This window comes from Strix aluco, chromosome 14 (assembly GCF_031877795.1).
Source record: "Strix aluco isolate bStrAlu1 chromosome 14, bStrAlu1.hap1, whole genome shotgun sequence".
Lineage (NCBI taxonomy): Eukaryota > Metazoa > Chordata > Aves > Strigiformes > Strigidae > Strix > Strix aluco.
This window is the reverse complement of record NC_133944.1, coordinates 11,529,692-11,552,824: the sequence shown is the minus strand read 5'-3', so window position 1 is coordinate 11,552,824 and position 23,133 is coordinate 11,529,692. Positions and strand designations below refer to the sequence as shown.

The 23,133-nt window shown below is 43.9% G+C and overlaps 1 protein-coding gene across 1 annotated transcript in view; it reads left to right on the top strand.

Moving 5' to 3' along the window:
• Positions 1-7,852: 7,852 nt before the first annotated feature.
• Positions 7,853-23,133, top strand: part of CHST8 (carbohydrate sulfotransferase 8) — a 189,588-nt gene continuing 174,307 nt past the window's right edge. Inside the window, exon 1 of the mRNA XM_074840157.1 lies at positions 7,853-7,912. The gene's annotated coding sequence lies outside the window, so the exon portion shown is untranslated. The remainder of the gene's footprint in view (positions 7,913-23,133) is intronic.

The window sequence follows — 23,133 nt, the reverse complement described above, 5'->3', positions numbered from 1 at the left end:
TTTCCAGAATGGACAGAATGCTTGAATCAAGCTACAGATATTCCTTTTTCTTTTTCCTCCTTTCCTCTTCTCCCTAAGTGTCCAGTCAATTAAATCTTGCTCACACAAGTAATTCTTACTCACCTTATTTCTATAGTGACAGTTGACAGCGTTCAGACTAAAGGATGCCAAAATCTGTTTTTCCCTAGGTAGTAAAAATACAAACAGAAATCAAAACCAAGCAGACTAATAAAGGATTATAAGAGCTGACAATGATTTGTGAATTTGAAAGGTTACATTGCTCAGTTCAAAATAAAACTGAAATCCTGATTCTGCTCTGAGCTTTTGCCTCCCCTTTTCACAACATTTAAAGGCATTTTTCCCTTTGTCATATGGATAGTTGTTCACAAAGGAGTTCACTGATATCACCTTGCTCATCTAGTCCAGATGGCCCAAAGTGATGAAAATCCAAAGGTATTCCAGGAAATGACCTTGGAAATGCTTTTGTGATTCAAAACTCAGGGAACATTGGAAGCCTGATTCTGGAAGCATCACTGATTTAACTGAAGAAAACCAGTGTACCTAGGCAGCAGCTGACTTTTAAAGGACAACAGCAGACTTTCCCCAGTTGACTTAACATCTGCTACAGTATTCCACAATCCCCAATTTACAAAGGAAATAAGAGCTAGTTTGCATCACATATGTCAATAGCCAGGACTTTTGCCTTCTCACCCTTCAGATTCTATTACCTCTAATGAGATGAGATGACGATGCCTGTTCAGAAATGAAAACTGAGAGGGAAGAATCAGGAAAAAATCTACGGGCCAAAGATAGCTTACTTATTTTTTTTCTAAATTGATCTGCTAGCTTTCCTCAGAGAAGTTGGCCAAACTAAAAATCACAGGTCTGTGCTGCCCTCACTCTCTGTGTGTTAAGATATATAGTACCTCTGCCCAAACCACGCCCGACTGCGAAATAAAAATTAAATCGACAGGGTTTTGCAACACAAAAGCCACCCTCTCGCTTTTGCTGAGTACTATTTGAAATAAAGATGGATCATAATGTGAGTCATTTATCTCTCCTCTCTGATGCATTCACACACACGCCTACCACTGCAGGGGGATTGAGAGAAGTGACCTGAATCTCAAGCACCCTTGGGTTTGCAAACAAAATCCAACCAATGAGGTTATGCAAAGTCAGACCTAAATCTATGGCTTCCCCTTTACCCCCCGTTTTTCTCTTCTCAGTATTTCAGCTATTGAAAGTACAGGAGAAACAAGGAACAGTATCAAATAATGAAACTGTGTATCATATAGCTGTTCCAGAGTCAGACATTCCCATTTCACAGGAGGGATATTCAAGCAAGCAGACTAGGTGAAATCCCAGTTGACTGCAATACTTGTACTTGTTTTAATGGTTTTTTGAAAACAGCACGACAGATGCAAAAGAATGATAGAAGGAAGAATAAGAAATACTGGCTTCGTTCACAGGCTCAGCCCCCCTCCGCATGAACCACGCACAAAATCAATTCTTCACATCATATGTTAAAAAAACCCCAAACACCAGTAGAACTGATAATAGTAACATGAGAGGGAAAAGACAGCAGCAGCAAAGGGAAAGAGATGGAATGGGGATCTGGTCAAAGACGGTTTTGTTTCCGCAGTAGGTGTGTGGAATGGACAGCGCAGAGGGACGCTCCCCAGGGTAAAGGAGCAGAAGGCAAGAGAGGCTGAAAAGACAGAAGGTCCATGATAAGGGAGCTGGAGTCAGGCCTAACCTGGGGCTAGGAAGAGCATTGTTTGTTACAGTTCTTCTTCAGGAGCTTACATGCCTGCACTGTTCTCTCTCCCTGCTGAGTCATACCACCAAGTTACAAAACCCATAAAAACAAGAAGAATGAATGCAAGTGTCAGGAGATCTGCCCCTGTTCCTGGCAGCCTAAAAAAGAACTTGTTTATGTCACCTACGAAGGAGCTGTGACACATTTCTTCAGTGATGGAGTGATCCCACTAGGATCACTTTTGCTGGCCATGATTACGCATATTTTTCTCCAATTCATCTTTCCAGTATGATTCATTCCACTCATCCACTTGGAAAAACATGCTCAGGGTCATCCCAACTGTGGCACAGCAAAGTCTGTCACTGTACAGATGGATCAGGATTCCATTTCTTGCCCAAACATGGACAATAAGGAGCTGCATACGAGATGCGTACAAATTCTGTCCCTGAGTTTTACTATGTCTGGAAGTGACAAAGCAAATCCATCCAGGACAGCCAAGTCATTCCTAAAGAGCCCCAAATGCCAGAACTGGATGGGATTTGAATACATCTAGTGGAGACCCAAAGTTAGAACAGCACATCATTCACTCGCAACAAATTATGTCTTAGAGAGCAACCTTACGTGACAGAATCAAGGCCTTCAGATTCAGTCCTTCAAAGGGCCATTGGCAATTACTCCATCTCAAACACCATTCTTCCAGGATGGACAAAACAGGAGCAGTAAAATACTCCAAACCCCTGCACCCTTATATGCCATTGTGGGGAATATCTCAACACATATCTTTGTACATCCTGCTGAAAGAATCCCTTACAGCCCCTACCCAGTGTAATGAGGACAAAAGCTACAGCTCCTGGTTACTCCAGGTTATCGATGGAGTTTCCAAAGAGTAGTTTTGAGGGTAACTTTTGGATTCTGAGTCTGGTAGGTCTGGCTGTTCCCACATAGACTAAATCAAATGCTTCTCAGGCCTTCCTGTCTAAAGCATATTGTTCCTTCTGAGCTTTTTGGCTATATTTTATGAAATAACTAATGTCCTCTGTCTCTAGGGGACGATTTGCTGCTGCTACCAAAGGATAAACCATATGATCTAATACATTTCTTCCAACTCTGTCTTTGGAGTTTCTATAATTTTTCCAGAGATTTTTATTTTGTTCCTAAAGAATGGTTTGTGTACCCAACAATTTGTCCCATTGATATTCCCCAGTCTGATAAAGATACTGCCTCTCTATACAAACCTTGCCACTCCTACCTTCCAGATACTACCCATGCAGAAGCATTGCTCCAGGGGCAGAGTTCATGGAATTATTTAATATTTTCTTATTTTTGGTTAACTCCCAGAAAATTCACTTTTTTTTTGCTTTCTTCCTATCCCTCTTCCATGACCCTAGCTGACAGTGTCCCCTTCCCCAAGCTGCCAAGTGCACCCTCACTGGCTGTCTGCAGTGTAAGCAATTTTTAGGAAATGATCTTTAGAGGAAAACCCTGTTTCCACAGTCAGGCATGGCTACTCTAAAGCAGCATCAATAAAATAATATCAGATCCTGGCACTGGTCATAGAAGAAATGTTATTCTAGTCCAAGTGTGTACATAGTTCCAGGTAGTGGTCTGAACCACAGTTTTACCAACCATCCTCTATGCACCTATTTCAGCCGGGCATCAAAATGAAAGGAGCTTGCAAATGAGCTTGCTTCCCCATGTAGTTTATGTATGGGGCTCAATTCCAGGTGCATTAGCATCCTGTTGTGAGCTGCTTTTCGAGGGAAGGATCCAAAGGGAATGAAGGATTAGAGATCTGGGAGACAATCTGGCCTAGATTTGCTTTAGACTTTGCTATAAGGCTTTTAATTTGCTGCTTTGTTGCACTATTCTGGATGTACCACTCAGGGAGCTTTATTCACAGGGTCTACCTTTGGGTCTCTGCGGTATTTCAGCAACACCGGGGGAAGGGGAGGAAGGTAGAAGTTAAAAATGAACACCATTTTTTCTGTGCTGAGGATCTGCCTGATCTCAGGAAATCTACCAGGTTGCAGATAAATATATATATATATATATGCACACATATATACATATATATAATTTTTTTGCCCATAAACCTCAACTGCTTTTGCTGCTTCTATAGGAGGTTGATTTTGAAATATCCCTTCCAAAGCTGGGATGGATGTTTCCAGTGTTGGGGTTTATTAAGTTCCTATAGCAGCTATTTCCAAGGCTGCTTTGTCATATGTTTCTTTGCAAGAGACTTTAAGAATGGCAGAGAGGTTTTGCAGATAAGGATTTGAATTGCAACCTTTACACTAGAAGTGTAATAGGAACATCGGGGAATTAAATAAAATTATATTTTTCCTAGATGTCTGCTTAAAAAGGAAATTCAGAATTTTATGGATGCCCCAGAGACAAACTATTACATTACATTCCTCGCAGTTCTTATTTGAGTACTGTCTGTTTGAGCACCTCAAATAGCACAGAATCATTCATAAAGAATGGGCAAGAGACTGTGTCCCATCAATATTTCAAGCTTGGTTATCAAATCAAGAGAAATTCATGAGTTCTGCTCCAGCTCAACATTTGCAGGTTTGATACTATTGTTTGACAGTTTAGGGGTTTTTCCCTCTGCATTCTCATTGTCTTTAATATTTTATATAATCTTCCAGTTGATGCTATTGTAATATTTATTAATTTTTTTTTACTTGGCTGCACTAACCAGTTTTCTCTTTTCTCTTTCAGCAGGGAGAAATTCACACTCATTTGCTATTTGTGGGGTGATGACATAGTGTGAAGAAGCAGTAATGATGACTGACTGATAGAAGACACCATATGTTCTCTTCATTTCTCTCTGTGCAATTTTCTGAGAGATGAATAAAGACTCAATATAAGACGAACTTTCCTATAATATATAATAAAAAAATTTTGACTTTTTTTTTTCAAATAATTGGCAGGATGAAGGAAATAATCTTTTTTCTAAAGCATTCAGATAGTATTGCTATAAATACCAAGCTCCAAATCACTGAGATAGATAATTTCCACTCTTTTCCACCAGAAATATTTAACATGTGTCTAAGCACCAAAAACAACTTTACAATTAATTTCACCCTCCCCCAAATGTTTTCCAGCCTTCCATAGCAAACATTCTGAAAATGTAAGTTGCATTTGCTTATGACTAAACAAAGGTAAACAATTCCTTCCAATTTTAAAAGAAGTGAGATTATAGATAGGATTCTAAGTGACAATTTGTTATGTATGATAACCAGCAATTCTGATTATAAGCACAGTACTAGTATCACTAGATCACAACAATACTAGATTATATGCTGGGAAGTTTCTTTACACCCTGAGTGTATGAGTCTGTACAACTAGTAATACAAAAGTCCCTTCAGTAAATATTGCATTTGCTTTAACACGTTTTAATCTCAAAATGATTAGAAATCTCATTTCATATAAATACGTGAATGAAAATCTTCTATTGTTATAGCGCATGCATTTATCAAGTATATTCTTTACTTATACAGATATTTTATTTTTTTTTCCATTCTGTCCTCTTATTTCATTCTACTCTCTCAAAACCAAGGCTTTTTGATTGTTGCTCTTCCTCCTAACTTTGTAATAGCCACTAACTAGCACCAGACTACAGCCACATACCTGCTTATGTTATTAAGCAGTCAGGAGCAGAAACAAAGAAGTAAACAAAAGGGATTCACGTTGCCTTCTGTTTCGTTGGAGACAGAGAGGGTAAAAAAATAAAAAACAATTCTCCCAAATACAAAAATAAACCCCAGAAATCATTGTTTTGAGATACCTTATTTTTCAAATTTCCAAGAATGTTTTGCAATTAATGGAGACAGAATTGAAGAAAAACATAATTGTGAGTCCTGTAGGGAGGGGGGCAGAGAACTTGCTGTAACTGGACCTACTGCCAGGACTCTTATTTGGGCTTTGTTTTCAAGGTCATTCATTTAAAGCATTTTTCATAACACAACCTGAATAAAGAACAGGGAGCCACATTCTGCTCAGCCCGCTCGCAAAAGTGGCCACTGTGGATGCAGCAGGACAGTTTCCTTATGCCACATGAACAGGAGTTGGCCCTCGGAGGACAGTATTCTCCCCGGTCACCTGCCATAGCAACAGACATTGAGGCATGTTTTACATTTATATATGTAACTCAATGCATTTTCCCCAGTTAGACTTATTTATTTTTGCTGTTAAAGCCTATGTGCCCTGAGTCACAAAGAATATGACAGAAGGAGCTCAAGTAAAGCAACGATTGCCGTTTCACGTAAGGAGTGTGTGTTATTCTTCCTTTGAACTCCAAGTGGCATGAATGCATCTCCCCCTGGAAAGCTGTATCATGTGCGCTTTTTTTTCCTATGACAATAGAATTACATGAAGTCTGATCTCAAAACTCCCAATCAAATATTCCATTCATCAGCAAAGAGCTGGCTTGCTTAAAGACTACAGAATTGGGTCCCTAATCAATACTTTAATAAATAACACCTACTTAGTCGGAACAATTGATTGCTAGGGAGGAGACCAAGTATTTCTGTTAATCTAGTCAAAGGATAAATGTCATAGTTTATTTATAAGACACACCTGGAACTATTCAGAGGGTTGTAGATAGGATCCATCTTGACACGCATTAAACACTGTGTGCGCACAACGTCTTATTATGGATGGCTGGCGGGTACCGCAACACAACGTGGCTGGCTTTGTTTGTCGGCAAACCCTGCTGCTGCGGCCGCTCCCTCCGGGCTGCCCAAGCTGAGCTCCACGATTCCCTGGCCGAAAGGGCCACTCCCGGGACCCGCTGCTCCTGTGGCTGAGCAGTGGGTGCAGAGCACAGCGTACCTCCCCGCTGCACGGGCTCTGGGGGCACTATTCTGTCCAGCGCTGGTGTTTCTTGATTTCATCCAGTGGCCACTTCATTGCACCTAGCAATAGCCAGGCATGTCACAGAGGCCATTCTTGGAGATTACAGCTATACCTTGGTTTTCCTCTTATTAGACTGTTTATTCTGCTGCACAGTTGTGTGGGGAAAGTCTCTTGGCATTTTAGGGTGGGAAATAGCCAGCAGAGAGTGCAAGAGGCACCTTCTGTGCAGTCACTCACAGTTCACATCCCAGGCTCTAGACAAGGCACCTTGGTCCCCACCATGCCCTGGCTACAGCACATCTGCTTCAATTTATTGTTCGAGAGCACCATCACTTCAATTCTCTTCCAATTACTTCTACTGTTTCTCCCCTTGGGGTCTGTGTTCACCTTCTTTGGGGAGAAAGTGTGGACCACCGCTCTTCCCAACTAGTCTCAAAACACATGTATTTTCCATAACGTTGTTAAATCGCAGACCGGAGGAAGGGATGCCCGACAGGATGCCTGGACCCACACTGAGGATATGAAAAGAGCCTCCCTTGCCCCGCTCCTCTCAAAAGACACTGGGCAGCGGAGGCCGAGGCTGCCCCAGCGCCCTGCCCGGGACCTTTCCTCCCTCCCCCGCAACTTCCCATTCGGGGGCTGCAACATTTCGGTCAGAGACGCCGAGGCACCAGCTCCCGATGCAGCCTCCCAGCAGGAGCCGTGTGTGTGCGCACACACAGACACACGGACACACCACACATACAGACACTTCTTTCGGCAGCCCCCCGTTCCGCACGGCGGTAATTTGCCCTTCAGACAATGCATAATTCAGCAGCCTTGAAGGCGGCCGGGGGGGCGGACGGCGCCGCGCAAACGTGTCAAACTTGAGAAGCGAACGGCACCCCTGGAAAGGCGGCCCCGGCCCCCTCCGGCCCCGCCCGCGCTCTCCCGGTGCCGCGGCGAGGGATGATGCGCCGAGGGCGCAGCAGGGCCGGGCTGCGCTGCCCGCCGGAGGCCACCGCACCTGCTCCCGGAGGTGCGCAGCGGGGCGCGGCGGGGCGGGGGCTGCGCTGCCGCCGAGCCGGGCGGAGCGGGGCCGGGGCGCGGCGGCGGAGGGTGGGGGGAGCGGGAGGCGGGGAGGGGGGCGGCGGCCTCCCGTCTCCGGGCGGGCTGTCCCGCTTCGCTCTCTCCTCCCCGCCGAGGGTCGCCGGCGCGGAGCCGCGGCTGCGGCGCGCAGAGCGGCGGCGACGGGCGGGAGCGGCGCGGAGGATGCGCTGAGCGCGGGGAGGCGGCGCGGCCACGGCGCAGGTCAGTGGCGAGACACCCCCCCCCCCCCCCCGGGCAGGGCTGCGACCCCCGGTACCCCCCCGCGTTCCCTGGCCGCTCCCCAACTTTTCCCCGCAACCACTTCGGGAAAGTGCCCAAACTTGCGGCGGGGCCGCGCTGGGGCCCCTCGTCCCGTGTCGTGTGTGTGTGTATGCGCGTGTCCCGCCCCGGCAGCGCGACCCCCTCACCTCGGGGCTGCCCTCCCGGCCCGGGGCGGGGCGGGGCGGGCGGCGCCGTCATTAGCAGCGCCGGTAATTGGGGGGTGAAGGGGCAGGTGCGGCGGCCGCGGTGCGGTTGCCCCGGGGCTGCGGCGCGGCCCCGGTTCCGCCCCCCCCCCCCCCGTTCCTTCCGCAGCCGGGCGGGGCCGGCCCAGCCCCACTCAGGCGCGGGGCTGCGCGGGGCGCCGGCATCGGGACCCCAACTTCAGGCGAGGGGAGGGATGGAGCCGGCGCCTCCGCCGGACTGGCTGCTCGCGGGTACGGGGCTGGCTGGGGTTTCCGTAGCGAAAATCCCGGGATCCAAAGCAAACTAGTGATAAATGCCGGCATCTCCCTGGGCTGGAAATCCAGCTCAGCCGGAGTTCAGTCTGTGCGCGGGCAGGCGCGGGAATTGAGGCACCTCCTCATCCCTGGAGTTGATCTGCGGGGTACAGGGGTTTGCTTTAGGCGCTGTTCTGCCGTAGGTGCGCGTCTCGGCAGGTCCCGCGCGCCCCTGCCCGGTGCTGCTGGCGCCTCGGAGCTGCAATGCCACCTTCCAGCTCACTCCGCCCTTAGGGACGGACACACGCAACACACGGCAAACGTACAGCAAAGAATAATTTTGTACGAGCGTGTTAGCACCGGTGGGCTAGTGCTGGGCGACCGGACGGCCCGGGCACCTCGCTGCCATCTGGGATTCCCGGTGGGGGCTGTGGAAGGAGTCCGGAACAGCGCGATACCCAGTCGTAGCTGCGTGGTTATTTTTTTAAGCCTTTTGAGGAGTTAGGAGAGCCCCCTTATTATAATTGTATTATAATGTCGCTTTCTGGCTGTAGCTGACTTGCGGTATGTGCAGATTAACATACTTAAAAAACCCCAGAGATGCTCATTTTTTTATGTTAGACACTTACCCTGAAATGCCTGTATTTTATTGCAAGATTTAAAAGTTGCAGCTCTTCAGAGAATAGGCTGTATATACAGTACCAAGTGAGGGAGGATGAATGGTAAACCCGAATGGTCTCAGAAGTGAAAATCGGAAATGCAGTCGCTAAATCCATTTTGTTTATTAATGATGCTCACCATTTGATGAAAAAGCTATCCCCAGTTTATCCCGAGAAGATTTCATTTTGTCAGATGCCTGGCGTCTCATCAATTCCTTTCATGTCCCCGGGATTTTCTCTTTTCCAGGAGCAGGCCACAGCAGCTCTCTGTGTTGGGGATAACCGTTAAGCTCTTCTTTTGAATTCATGAGCTTCCAAATTAAACTTTTGCTGACACCTGCTACCTAGCCTGGTTGAGCAGAATGACAGTGTCACCTGGGCCACTGGAGCTCTGCCACCGAGCGAAGTAAATTGCAAACAAAAATAGGTCTAAAGTGCCCGGGCTAGGTTACACAGCGATTTGGGGGAGGCTCTGGGAAACTGTGGCTACTGGAAATCTAATCAAAGTCTGCTTCTAATGGAGGAAACTTTCAAACAGCAATCACAGGCAGGAATTAAATCCATAGAGTAGACAGCAACGGAGATTAATAATCATCATCATCATCAATTAGCTGATGGAATCAAACAGAACAAAATGAGGGTAAACAAAAACCTGGCTCCCCCTCTGCCTCGAATCTAGTCCCACCTTTATTTATCCAGTGCCAAGGATCTCTCCTGAGCGCTGGTTTCAAGTGCCAAAAAATTTAGCAGGTGTCATAACATAAGGTCAAGACTTAATTATTTATATGGAGACATCAATCATCATGTGGGAATGATTTATTTATAATTCACCAGAGCTGTAAAACGAGACAGTGAATTCTGATTTTCTCCTGCTCGTTCCTGAAGGGGACCACAAAGGTCCGAGCTGCGGCCGAGTGACCTTTGGAGCCTGTGGAAGTTTCTGCCTGGCCCTGTGTGGAGGAGGGTTTTGCTACGCCTTTTAAATCGTGTAACCAAAATGTCACCGGGGAAATCTCATGCATATTCGCTACATCTCAGTAATGAACATTTACTGATTATGGATTATCTGGAGAGTTTAGCTTTTTAAACATTATTCAAATTTTTATGTTTATGTAAGCTAATAAGACTGAGGAGATTCAGTAACTACTCTTTGCCTTATGGTATTTGAAAAGTATATCCGTTGGGCTTAGCTCAGCATCTTCCAGAATCACTTTTAAAATACAAAAATAGAATTTTTCTGCCTGAAAAAAACCCAACCTATCCGTACTCCGTATAATGCTCTTTGCTCACAATTAATGCCAAAAATCAATTTGCTAACATGCTTTTTATGTTTCTGCTGATCACAAACAGGATGGCACAGTAAAAGCTTTTATTGCCATCTGATTAGTCCACAGTGGTGGTAAGTAAATAGCCTGGGCTAGTACGGCTGCAAGACTCCCGTGCTGAACACAGTAGCTACAGAGAAGAGCACAGGGTGCTGAGCACCAAGCATAATCCTGCTCTCAGAATCATTCAAAGATCAACCGTATGAGCAGAAGCAGGATCAGGCCTGTACATTTTCTGATACCTAGACAAAGTGACAAAAGCGCACGTGGGACATTCCTGAACCTCCTCCTCCAGGTTTCTGATCAAGGGTTAATTACAGCCAGGGATTCTCAGAGATTTGTCCATTTATTTATCTGTTAATAGAAATAGTGCTGCTGATCTTATTTACATGATTGCATTTCAGACAGGGAGGTGATTAACTTAGACTCTGAAACTGGTTTTAAAAAAAAGGCAGAATACAGGAAGAGAAAGATGAAAGGAAAGTTACGGTGAAAATCAGTAGAGCTAGGAGGGAGGGTTTCTTTTGCTCTCCTATCATTATCTCATAAAACTCTGGGTAGCACAAACCCATAAGCTTTACCATTAAAAAGGACTATTCGAAGCATGAGGAGTATCGAGGGCAGCTCATGATCCCTCTGAACTTCATGGCAGGACTCCATTTTGGCAAGAGCAAGTCAATAAGCTCTCCTGCGCATCCATTACACTGTTCCCACTGATCTTAAAAGGTGACCATTTATCACAGTATTTCAGTGACAGAAATACTAAAATAATATTTCACTGGGTTTGTAAGAGGGTGTAAATTATAGGTAAAAGGATGGATGAGCTGGCAATGTCTTCAAAGAACAATTAAGACATTAAGAGTGTAGGAAAATATTTTTAGACATTAACCAATCAGTGAGAATCGGAATTTAGGACCCAATTCAGTTATGAGATGTTCCTCGAGCACTTTCTGGATCTTGCCCAGAGCATGTGAAAAATGAAAGATTAATAGTATTTCTTGTAGGCAAGACCAGTCAGCTGCTTGTGTATTTTTATGGTATACTGGGTACATTTATAGCATTTAGAAATGCCAGCAATGTTCAATATAAAGAGTAACAGATGAATGTATCGTGAAACAAGGCACTGGCAAGGCAGGTGGGAAATGATTTCCAAAACATTGCAGCAACCAGGCTGGGAGAAATGTAGTAAGATGGTAAACATAATATAATAGACCTAAGTGGCTTTCACCAAAGCCAGGGTTTAAAGCCTCAGGCTGAGTCATACTGGAGCAAGATTGAGCCCTACCCACAGGTTATGTAGAGGAAAAAAGCCAGGACTTGCTGTGTGCAAACCCAGCAAAGAAGGTTTCTGTGCTGCTCCATCCCCATCGCATCAAAAGGCAAAAGTGGTGATGAAATCACAGTTGAGTGCAAAGAGGAGAAAGGAGTGGAATGAAATTGTTTTGGCTCAAGTGCAAGAAACAAATCGCAGATTTCCCTAATCGGACAGATGATGCCTAACTAGGGCACAAAGTGAACCATGAAGGAAGGCGGCAGATTTCACAAATTAGTCATGGCAAAAATGGTGAATTTCACAGCTTGAAGTGAATTCATGTTATAGGATGAAACAGCACAAAGTGATTAAGAGCTCTTACTGATAGAAGTAATAAGCATGTGAGCCTTAGTCATCACACAGCAACCAACATTTCTCCCTGGCTTCAGCTGAGCCACAGGAGCAACACCTTCAGCCTCCTTCTGTTTCTGATGCTGAGTGGGAGTTGGTGGGGACAAGCACAAATAAATGATGTCCCATGGATGTTTCTGGGAATTTTCCGTCTCCAGGAAGCACAACCACAGCAGTCCAATGGGAGTTGGAGCAGCCACGCTGCAGGGAGATATTCTGTGGGCACAGCCTCCACTCCCAGTGCCACCATTGAAACCTGGAGCCGTGGCTTCAGCAGTAGAGCACATGCTGTGAGAAGAGCAAGTCAGGGCATGGCAGGGCCCTGTCTTTACAGCATGACCCCACTGGTGAAGAGCAGAGCAGGAGGATGGCTGAGAACAGTTGGAACAAGGAGGGACACCATTGCAGCACACTCCCTGCCATGCTGGGGACAACCTTCCAGGTCTGGCAATGCCATTTTTGGAGCCATTAGGTGCTGGCACATGCCACCTCATGGTAAGCACGCCACAGGATGCATCCCTAATAGTAAGCAACCATTAAACAGCCCATTCAATGGCTTTCTTCCGAAAGCCACCCGATTTCCATTCTTTCAGGGGATAAAAACCAATGTCACAAGCCTCTCTCACAGGTGCTGTTACATGGATTTTGCTGGCAAAACATTTCAATAGCTGTTACAGTGCATTTTCAAGGAAAGCTCTGTGATTAGACACTGGAACCTTACCCTACTATTTGTATCCCTGCCTAGCCAAAGATAAAAATTCTGGAGAAAAATGTCACCATTATATCTTAATTCTTTTGTTTCAACACATGCTCTTCTATCATAGTTATTGAAAATCCATAGAGCAAAATGCAAGCAAAGTGAGCTAATAGCAACCAGGACGAGCCTCCTCCATCAGCGTAAGCTTCCTTCAAACTCTTCCCCTTCATGGCAGGCTGTCAGCCAGCCTCCGCCAGTCCCCTGACAGCGCGCCCCAGAGCGGAGTGGCTTTGCAGTCTGCCAGGAAGGTTAACAAACCCCAGCGCTGGCAGACGGAGCTGAAACTGCAGCGGAGTCATGAACCCTTTAGAGAGCAGAGTGTGCCAGCTTTCCTGTTTATTGAGGGTGTTCCAGCATAGTCGGGTCCGCTGAGCGCAGCTGTATTAATATCACGCAGGGAGAGGGGAAGCTGTTGAGGTTGCCAGGACCGAAGCCATAGAGGAATGTAGTGGGGCAGTGCCAGTTCCTTCAAATCCCACCTGGAAGTTATTAGGCATCCGCTGGAAGCAGCGGAGCACCTGCAGCCCAGAATATGAAACACACATCATCTGCACAGAGCCCAGCTGAACCTCGGCTGGGCACTGCTCGGTCACATCCCTGCTCCTCCGACCCAGACCGACTGGGAGAGGATTTTATGTTGTACATTGAAGAAACACCCTGAGAGGAATTGATCACTCCTGAATGAGGAGGGGAAAACAAAGTTTGAAAAGAATTAACATTTCTAAAGCATCTCTGAAGGAGTGCCCTTGGACTCCTGGTAGGGAACTAGAAAGGACTTTGAAAAAAGGTGGGGTGTGGGGAAAAGCCCTCTCCTCCTGAATTGATTTCAAAACTTGGCAGATTTAAGAAACATTTTGCGGATCGATGCTAATTTGATGCATTGGAGCTTAGCGCAGTGCCAATTCACTGTCAAACTGTTATTAACTAGGCACTTTTTGAGCATGTGTATAGCTCAAGGTCCATTAAATATGCAGACCTGGCAATTATTGCACCTCCTTTAAAATACTTAATTTGAAGTGCGTATCACAGCATCCATAAATGGTCTTTCACTCTTCATCAGAAAGAAGGCTCACTCACTGTGAGGTGCGAGTCCTTGCTCCAGGAGAAGGGGCTGGAGGTTGTGCCTGTGATGAAGACAGAAGGCAGGCAGGAGGGCTGATCTCTGTCTTCAGTGCTGCCAAAGAGCAGCACAACCATGATAAAATCTCCCAGGGCCTGATCTTCCAACCCCCATTCATAGAGTAACCAAACTCATGAAAGTCAGTTAATGTAAGTAAATGACACTCGTTGAGAGAGCAGTAATTGCTCACATTGGAAAAGGTAGCAGGATCAGTCACATAAACTTTCCAAGTGGTTTTTGAACTTGAATGCCTGCAATCTGACATCCACTTACAGCTAGGAGCTAAATTAAAGTTACTTTATTTTTTAACAGTCGCTAATTTGAGCCAAAGCCACGGGAGATCCTGGTTTTTAAATTTGGGTCCCTTTAATACCCACACAGAAATAGTTTGAGAAATGCTGGTTTCTCATTCTACTCAGTGTGACCCTCAAATGCAAAAATGATCCCCTTCTGAGTTGGGAGAATCAAAGCAGTAGTTAGCTGATGACATGTATATTTAGATGACAAACTTTAGGCACCTATGTTTGAATATTTGATTTAATATGCCTTCATTTTTATATCTTGAAATGAGGATACTACTTAGCTCAAAGAAGATAAATTAATTTTTCTGTTGCTTTTAAGTTCTTTAATGAAAGATGTTACATAAATAATTATTTAATATACTTTAACAGGGTTTTTTTGCATGAGCTGCTTGATCTGCTTAAAGCATATAAATCAGTATGAGTTGAATTAGTAAAATAAATTCAGAAATCTAAAGGGTGCATCAGAAGTTAGACTAGTGTATAAGGAGGAATAAAAACCACGTTGCTCTTTCGTTTGGCAAAAACCCCTGAAGACTGTTGTTTTGTAAACCTTTGGACATCTCATTTCTTAGGGATCACAAAATCCATTTGTGAAAAGATCTATGAAATAAAGGAAGAAATTGTAAAAGTAGCATCCTGGTCAATAAAACGTATAAATCTGCAGGCACATACACGGGAGGATGCTGTGAATCTCTTCTTTGTGTTGCAATTCAGAAGAGCAGTTATTTTCTCCATTTTAGCAGATGCCAAAGGCTCAGAGAAAGGAATACTTAGAGAACGCAGCCCTTCCTTTCTTGTGGCAGAAATGTATTTGCCTGGTTTCTCAAGAGAAGAGATAATCCTGTCCTAATCTGCAGTGACCGAAGCCTGTTCATCTGGAGGTTATCACAGCATTGGGATATAAGACAGAGCAGGACCAAGTATTATTTCATCTTTGCATCTCCCACTCCAGAACTTAGTCTGTCCAACACAGATTTCCAAATCCGCCAGTTCTAGGGAAAGTTCATTCCTTGCCATCTCTACAATGTTTTACAAATACTTAGATTCTTTTTTCCAGCTTTCCCCGAAAGTATACTTTAATACACTCGCATCCAAAAAAAAAAAAACAAACCAAACCCCCCTCCAACTACAGAAGCTAATTTATTTCTTTTCTGGCTTTTTTTTCACAACAGCTATTCAGATCAGCCACACCACACTGTTAGTGTTTCTTGCTAATAGTACCTTCCCTGGTCACAAAGCCCTGCGACAGTGTTTTAAAGAATCAGTTATAGGTTACTAGCAAAATGGTTCACATCTACTTATTAGTTACGGCTGTACGATCCATCTGAGGAAGCTGCTGTCCAATAAATTACTACTCTTGTCTGCCTTTATGCAGCCCTCCCCAAACTCTCTAGCATCTCTTCACCGCTTTCCATCACCTAACTTAGTGCCAAGATGGAAGGATGGCAGCTGTCTCAGCACTTAATGCCAGTATTCTTCCTTTGCAGACAAGGGGGAGGGGATTTGCTTTCAAGCTGCCCCTTTTCCCACAGAGACTGACAATAATATTATCTCACATATTTAAATACAGGTCTCAGAGTTTAATGGTGCAACAGCAAGATGCAGAGGCAGAGGCTTTACATTTATGATACAGAAAATTTACATGGATCATTTCATTTTTGTATTTTTTCAACATTTAAAATCTAAAGTAACTTTTGCATCCTTAAAATAATTAATTAAACCTTTTCTCATAAAAGCTGTATTTTTTTTAATGCTTTGGAATAGCACTGCCCATATTGTTTTGCATATGCTGCAGCTTCTGGAGGACTCAGCATATCCCCACAGCATGAGACACTGTATATATGCACATTAACACATGGGAGACACTGCCCAAGAAGCCTGTAGCTCATGTAAACTTCTAATTCTGCACCTTGCACAGGAGGTCTACAAGTAATAAATCATCACATTTACCTGCATTTAACTACATTTCTATTAATGTCCATTGCAGCATTTTTACTTCAAAATACTAGAATCAGCTTGTTGTTTGAGCTTTGGTTTACACTAGTAGAAATCTGAGCTTACGTTAATGTCAGGAGTTTATTCGAGGTCTCTTATAATATCAGCATATCACCAGCACAGAAATTCATCTGACTTTCCTAAATACTTGATAGGGCTCTATCATCATCCTCATCACCATTTTGGGCTCGTTGGAGGGGGGATCCCCCACGACTGTAACCCATTTCCAAGTTGTCATGAAAAGTCAGTTGGTGATATTTCAATCTTATAACAAATTTCATTCAAATTCTGTCTGAAAGGGAGTTAAGGTTTCATCCTGCTGCCTAGAGAATGATATGCTAAATGCAGCTTCCCATGGGTTTGGCTGCAGTCCAGTGCTTTGTAATTTATAGTTCTCCTTCCTGTTTCTGGCTGTGACCTTGGGACCTAACTCTGAAGTTCCCCTGGCCGCCTGTGCTCTTTGTAAAAATGCTGTTCTGGAGTCCTCGACAGCTTCCCCCCCAGCACATCGCAGCAGCAGGGCAGCTCTCGGTAAATCAAGGGCAGCACATCACCAGCGCTTCAGCACATGGGCAGGTGGGGAGCAGGGAGCCAAGGGGAACGCTCATTTTCTCGCTTTTGCTAATAGGAGCAAATCACAGAACATTGTTCTTAAATGACAGAAATTATTAGCCAACTTCAAAGCATAAAATGCATTTACAGAAGAAGTTTAAATTATATTAGCCAAAGGCATTTTCTGTAGAGACAGCCACAAAACAGCTTTAATTGGAGATCTCCAAACAGCTGTTGTGCCCTATGTATTTATATTGAAAAAATAACTTGAAAGATTATGTTAACACGCGATTAAAAAAAACCTGTTTTAACATTATTACTAATCTTATTGATAGCATACTGGGGGTGCCTAAGATGCTTTACTGAGAAATGTGTGTGTCCATGGCCAGAGGAGCTGACAACCCAGATAGTAACATATGCCATTTTTAACAGAAAAATTGTGTAATTGAGAGAAGTTATTGCCCCTTGAAGATTACATTCATTATAGATTGTAACAGAGCTATGTCTTTAGAATGGCTGTAGTTCCCTTCAGTTAAATAGCTATTCAGAAATACGACCATTTGAGCTTATGTACGTAACTGCGGATTGTTTTAACAAAGTTATTGAAGGAAAGCAACTTTGAGGAAGGTGCAGCAGACCCATGCAGCTCTTTTGTTCCTTTATTCTTTCCAGATTTTTCAAGGACATACCTTCTAGAAATACTTGTTTGCACATACCTATCTGGATGTGGAATACTTTTAAAATCATGATTTTAAAAGTCTTTTAGATTTGTTATTTCACCAGTAATTGTCAGGGATTTTCAGCACAGCAAATGATACAGATTTAGCTTTAAAACCAAAGAAAAGCAAAACTTTTCATTGTTTCTGGTCTTCAAAGTATTGCATCTGATATTTTTAGTGACTGGCATTTACCATAAATGAACCTTCTCCATAACCCAGTCATACCCCTGACTTTGCATAGATCTCTTCTGAAATGCTGCTTCTATTATCTATTGTGAAGACATCAGAGGATCATTATGTTAAGTAGTTCTTCATAAACAAGAAATCAACAAAACCAAGAAAATCCACCTGCAAGATGCTCATCACTTAAGATACCACTGGCAATACATTCATCAACTGGATTGGTCTAAAAAGTGCTGACCCTCAACTGGAGAACTTCAGCATAGTTTCATGAGGCTTTTCTGCTTGGCTAATAACACAACTAAAATCAAACTATTAAAATGGTACAAAATTGTTTCAGATACAACGTTGCTACTCCAATGCTTCTTTTGCCCTAGTGTTAGAGAAGCAGCAGGCTCACATTTAGTATCTCCTATTTGCTTTTGCACAATGTGCTGCAGCTCTTGTTTTACCCCCAAGTCCCACAAGCACTGGTGGCAGCTGCCGACAAGTCATGCAGCAATGCTCCATAGGCCCTTGATTGTAAAGAAAGCACCGAGAAAGGGGTGTCAGGCAAAAAGACGTTTCTGGCAAGTTAGGAGCAATGCCCACAAGCGAGCTTTGTGGAAAGGCCCTTAGCAGCAGCGCTGGGTGTGCAGATACCTTTACTGTGGTTCCCAGAAGGGAAAGGGCAACATACAGTATTTATGGAAGGTTTCTATATAAGAGGTTTTTGTGCTGTACACTGAGTATTTATTCTGGCAGTAGCTCCGTAATTGTGCTGTAAACCACCCTGGGTACTGGTTGCTGTGTACCCAGGAGTTTGACTAGATGCCAACCAACAGCGAGCTCTGTGATAATTGTGTATCATTTTGCAGCAGGAGCCCTGTGCCCGTGGGTAGCAACAGCCTTCCTGCTTCCTCCCACACTGCTCCAAGCAACCAAACCCCACCTCCAGGGTATCTTCTGGACTGTGAACTTGCTGTGGTTTATTATTAGCACACCTTATGAAGCGTGCTAGGCGTGTGTTAGAAACACCTTTCTCTCTCACATGTTAGAGAATTAATATCAGCCTGTCTCAGACCTGGCTCACCCCATTCCCTTGCATTTCTAGGGCAAAGAGAAGTAGCAGAGAGAGCTCGTGCATGGAGACCCACCACCAGAGCTCATAGGGTCTTACTCACTCGTTCCCTCCAGGAAGAGCCTTCTCTTCAAAAAGTCCCGCTCAGCCCTGGAAATCTCATTCTCTTTCAATAGAGACCAATCAGAGTTGGCTTTTGAGGTGACCTGAACAGAGGCAGTGGTTTCTTCCAACTTTTCAGTGTTACAGATAGGTTTTTTTCATATGATTACTGGTATTATGCATGCAAACCTCTAGCTCCTCATCCTTAAGTGACTTTGAGATTTCCTTCTATAATCTGTCATATCAGCAGCCTTCTTGGCTGGACTTGCCTCAGTAACAACTGCTCCTTCCTCCTGCAGTTCTCCTGACACCTCTGTCAGCAGGACGGAGAGCCAAACTCAGTAAGAGGGGATGACAAGGAATTCATCCACGTTTGGATAGGAAGGAGGGGGTGCATGATGGATAAAGGAAATATGTAAGAGAGAGCAACAGAGGAAGCAGCTGGGCTAGTTCAAAGAAACAGCTCTGCCTTGTAGTTCCATGTAGCGCTATATGACATTACCTGGAGTATAGCCTGTGAGACCAAGAAGTACTCTTTCAGTCTGATCTGGCTCTTGTGTGTCTGATTAAAGCCTCTCTCTCTCTTTTTTCCAGTGATATGTCATCTCACTGGTTGCATAAACCTGGCAGTTATGCTACACTGGGCACTTTCCCTGTTCAGCTATTAAAATGCCCTGTCACTTTCTTTTGTCAGGGCTTCTTCCCCCGTGCCCTGCCCCCCCCCCCCCCCAATATCTCACCTAAACTTTTTCTTTCTTAGCTTCAGGCCATTGCTCCCTGGCCTACAATTTTCTAAGACTGTGAATAATTCCCTCCCTTCATTTCTATTGTTACCTTGATGGTATTTATAGACTGTGATCATGTTCCCCCTGAGCCATCTCTTTCACTGGACTCTATGAATTTAGCTTTCTCAGCCTCTTCGTGTGTTATGTTCTCTAATCCACGTATCATTGCCCTCCTTTGTTTTCATCATCTTCTTTTGAAGGTTGGTTACTAGAAATACACAGCATCGTGGTTTTACGTGGCCGTTATTTATATTCATTTACACACACTTCCCCCAGTTACCCAGCGGGACTGTTTTTGTTTATAATGGTTTATTTTATGAAATTATCTCTCTCCTCTCTAAATTTAATTTTGCAAATGAAAATATACCAAATAACTCTCCATTTTGCTGCCAAGGTATCAACAGAAGGCAGTAAGGCTAAAGAAGGCAACTGACTGTAAAGACTTTTGCTTCAAAACCCTTGCCTGAGTTAGATGCAGCTTTCTGCACAGGGCAGCTGCCCACACAGGCAGAAGGACTGTCCTCAGGATTATGCCCGTGCCCTGTGTAAGGACCTCTTTGTCTGCCATTTGGGAAAGTAAAATCAACTACACACCCCCAGCCATTCAGCATCTCCATTTAGCATGATTTCCTCCACTTTATCACTGAAATATGAATTTCTGTCCTATGGAAAATTCTAATTTTGGTGTCTTTTAAGATTAAAAATCTCAGTTTTAAAACTTGTCATGAAATACAGAATTCTTGGGAAGGATATTTAGTTTTGTGAAAATAGAAATGCTCCATCTAGATGGCTTTTATCTAACCTGGGCACTATGATTTGGCTGACATATCTCCCTGTGTAACTTCTCAGCTCAGTGCCCCACAGGAGCCGCAGGTCCCAGTCCACCCTGCCCCACACTGTCCCCAGCAAACCCCATGGCTCAGCTGGGCGCAGGGCTCCACCACACAGCACTGCCTCTTCAGCTTGCTGCTTTTTATAAAGTTTATAACAAGTCTACAAATGACAAATGTAAAAAGCAAAAAGCCTCAGGAAAAGGTTGTATCACATTATGGAAAAGGAGACCGTGCTTGGGAGTGAGACCTTTGTAAGGGGAAAGAATTACAGCTCCCCCAGAGCAACAGGAAGGCTGAGATGAAGAGAGAAGTTTGAACCTAAATTTGTAAAATTAGGCCATATTAATATTTCCAATAAAGTACAGGCAGACGGAAAAAACTTCCTAAACCGTAGCATGTGTGGCTCTGTGGATGTGCCCAGGATTAGATTTCTGCACATCTTCCATTCACTCTGATGCCTGTTTAGAACCTGACACTAATGATGTCCCTTATAAGACAGAATAATCTATCAAACTAACCAGTACTTCTCCAGCTGCTTCCTTGTACTTCCCTATCACTCTGTACCAGTCTTTTGGTTTTACTTAGTTCTTTATTGTTCAAAACAACTGTCACTTTTTGACGTGGGCTTGTACTAGATTTGCAGTTAGGGTCTCAGTTCTGAAAAATTATGAGGAGAAAAAAATACCTGTAATAGTAATACTGTGTTTAAAATAACTAATTCTTAGTTCTACATTGGTTTATTAAAAAAACCCAAAACCTCCAATAACTACTAATAGCAATGCATATGAGGACTGCTGTCATAAAGGACATGACAAACTTTCTAGGAGATCTCCTATCTTCATACTGTATAAATATTTATCCTTAGCAATGCTGCCAATTTTACTAGCGCTTCACCTCACTCTGTTTCAGCAGAGCCATGACAGGCTTCATACAACAATATGAAGTGGACAACTAACATCTGCAGGGCTTGTTCCTGCGAGAAGAATTGAACTCTCTGAATAATTTTTCTGTTCAGGGGTTGAACCAAAATTAGTGGGGGAAAGAATTGCTTCAGGTATGTCCAAAAGACAAGCATTTCATTTTAATCACTGAAACAGAAATCTTCAAAATTCAAAATTATTTCCAATACAAAGATTTTTTTTCTTACAAGTACCAAAATAAAATATTTGGTTGTTTGGTTTTTTTTTTTTAGTTGAGAGTAATTTGTAAGATGTTTAGTCAGTTGCTACACTCATTTTAAAAAAAAACCCCAACAGTTCAATTTACAAACACTGTAAATGAAAGATCCCAGCAAGCTTTGGCAAGAATTACAAGAAGTTATAATCTCCTGCCTTTCACAGAATCAGTGTTTTTAATGGACACCAAAATGCACTCTGGAAACAGGCTGCTGCTTCTGTCTTTTAGTTAATTATTAAATTCAAAGTGTTTGAAATATGCATTGTAAGATGACTTTGTTTTAATTTTCCCAGCAGAGACATTGACAGCTCCTGGATGATACTGCACCGATCTGTCCTCTTTAATGACATTTTCTTTTTAATAATCATTGATCCACACAAATTTGTCAGTTCCTAAATAGGAGCTCATCACTCACATTGCTTGTGAGAGCTCTGTCAAGGGCTGAGCATGGTGCAGAGGATCTCTGGCTATGCAAGTTTGCCATGTAATCACATGATAGGTTGGATATGATTTGGATTCTAATTTGTTGTGGCTGTTCTAAATACAAGTGTACCAAAATACCACATCTTTTGCCCTGTGCACTGACAGCATTCAGAAAGGAAAGGTAAAATCCTGTGATGGAACATAAGCAAAACAAACTAATTTGGAAAGCAATATTTCTTCTCTGTCCCCAAGAACAAGAATCTCTTCTCTCCATCTCTACCCTGTTTGGGCCAAAATATCACCTTTTTCTTAATTTCTTGTATAAAAGATTGTCCAGCCAAGTTCTTCATGCAATAGGAACTCAAAGGTCTTTCTCATCCTTCAGCAGATGTCAGGGATGGCTTAGCCTGGGCAAGCTGCTGGGCAAGCCAGAGCAGAAGCACAGACCGAGCCCCCAGTATGAGCCCTGGTCCAAAACCCAGGGAACAGGCTGTGCTGTTTTCTTACTAAGCAGAAGGGGCCGCCTCATGAAAGGCAGAGGGTGAAAGAGGGCAGGGAAAGCCTGAGGAGGGCGTGATCCATGGTAAGACACTGATCCATTAATTGGTTTTGTTTTTCCTGACCTCGTGTCACTGGACATTGCTCTCAGTGTAGTCAGTCCTGTATCCCAGACACCATGCTGACTGCCAAATACATGAAATAAAATCAGACAAAGACAGCAAAATGTGCAACCGCTAAAGGCAAGAAAAGAGGGATCTGGGCTGTTCAGAGGCTCTGGTGAGGCAACAGGGGAAAAAGCATGCAAGGGAAAGGTGTAAATTTGAAAGCAAGAGTTGAGACTTGAACACAGGAGTGAGAAGGAGCCAGACGAGCGGAAAGGAGACCTGCCATCCACTCCCCAAGGGATTTGTGAAATGGAGATCAGGAGGCTGCCCGGCCATGAAAGTCTCCTTTCAAGGAGACCAAGAAGGACCAGAGAACAGCTTGCAGCAATTCCCAGTGGCAGGGATGAGGTATTTGATGAATCGCCCACAGCCTGGACATCGGATCAGTCAAAGCATGGCAAAGCCTTG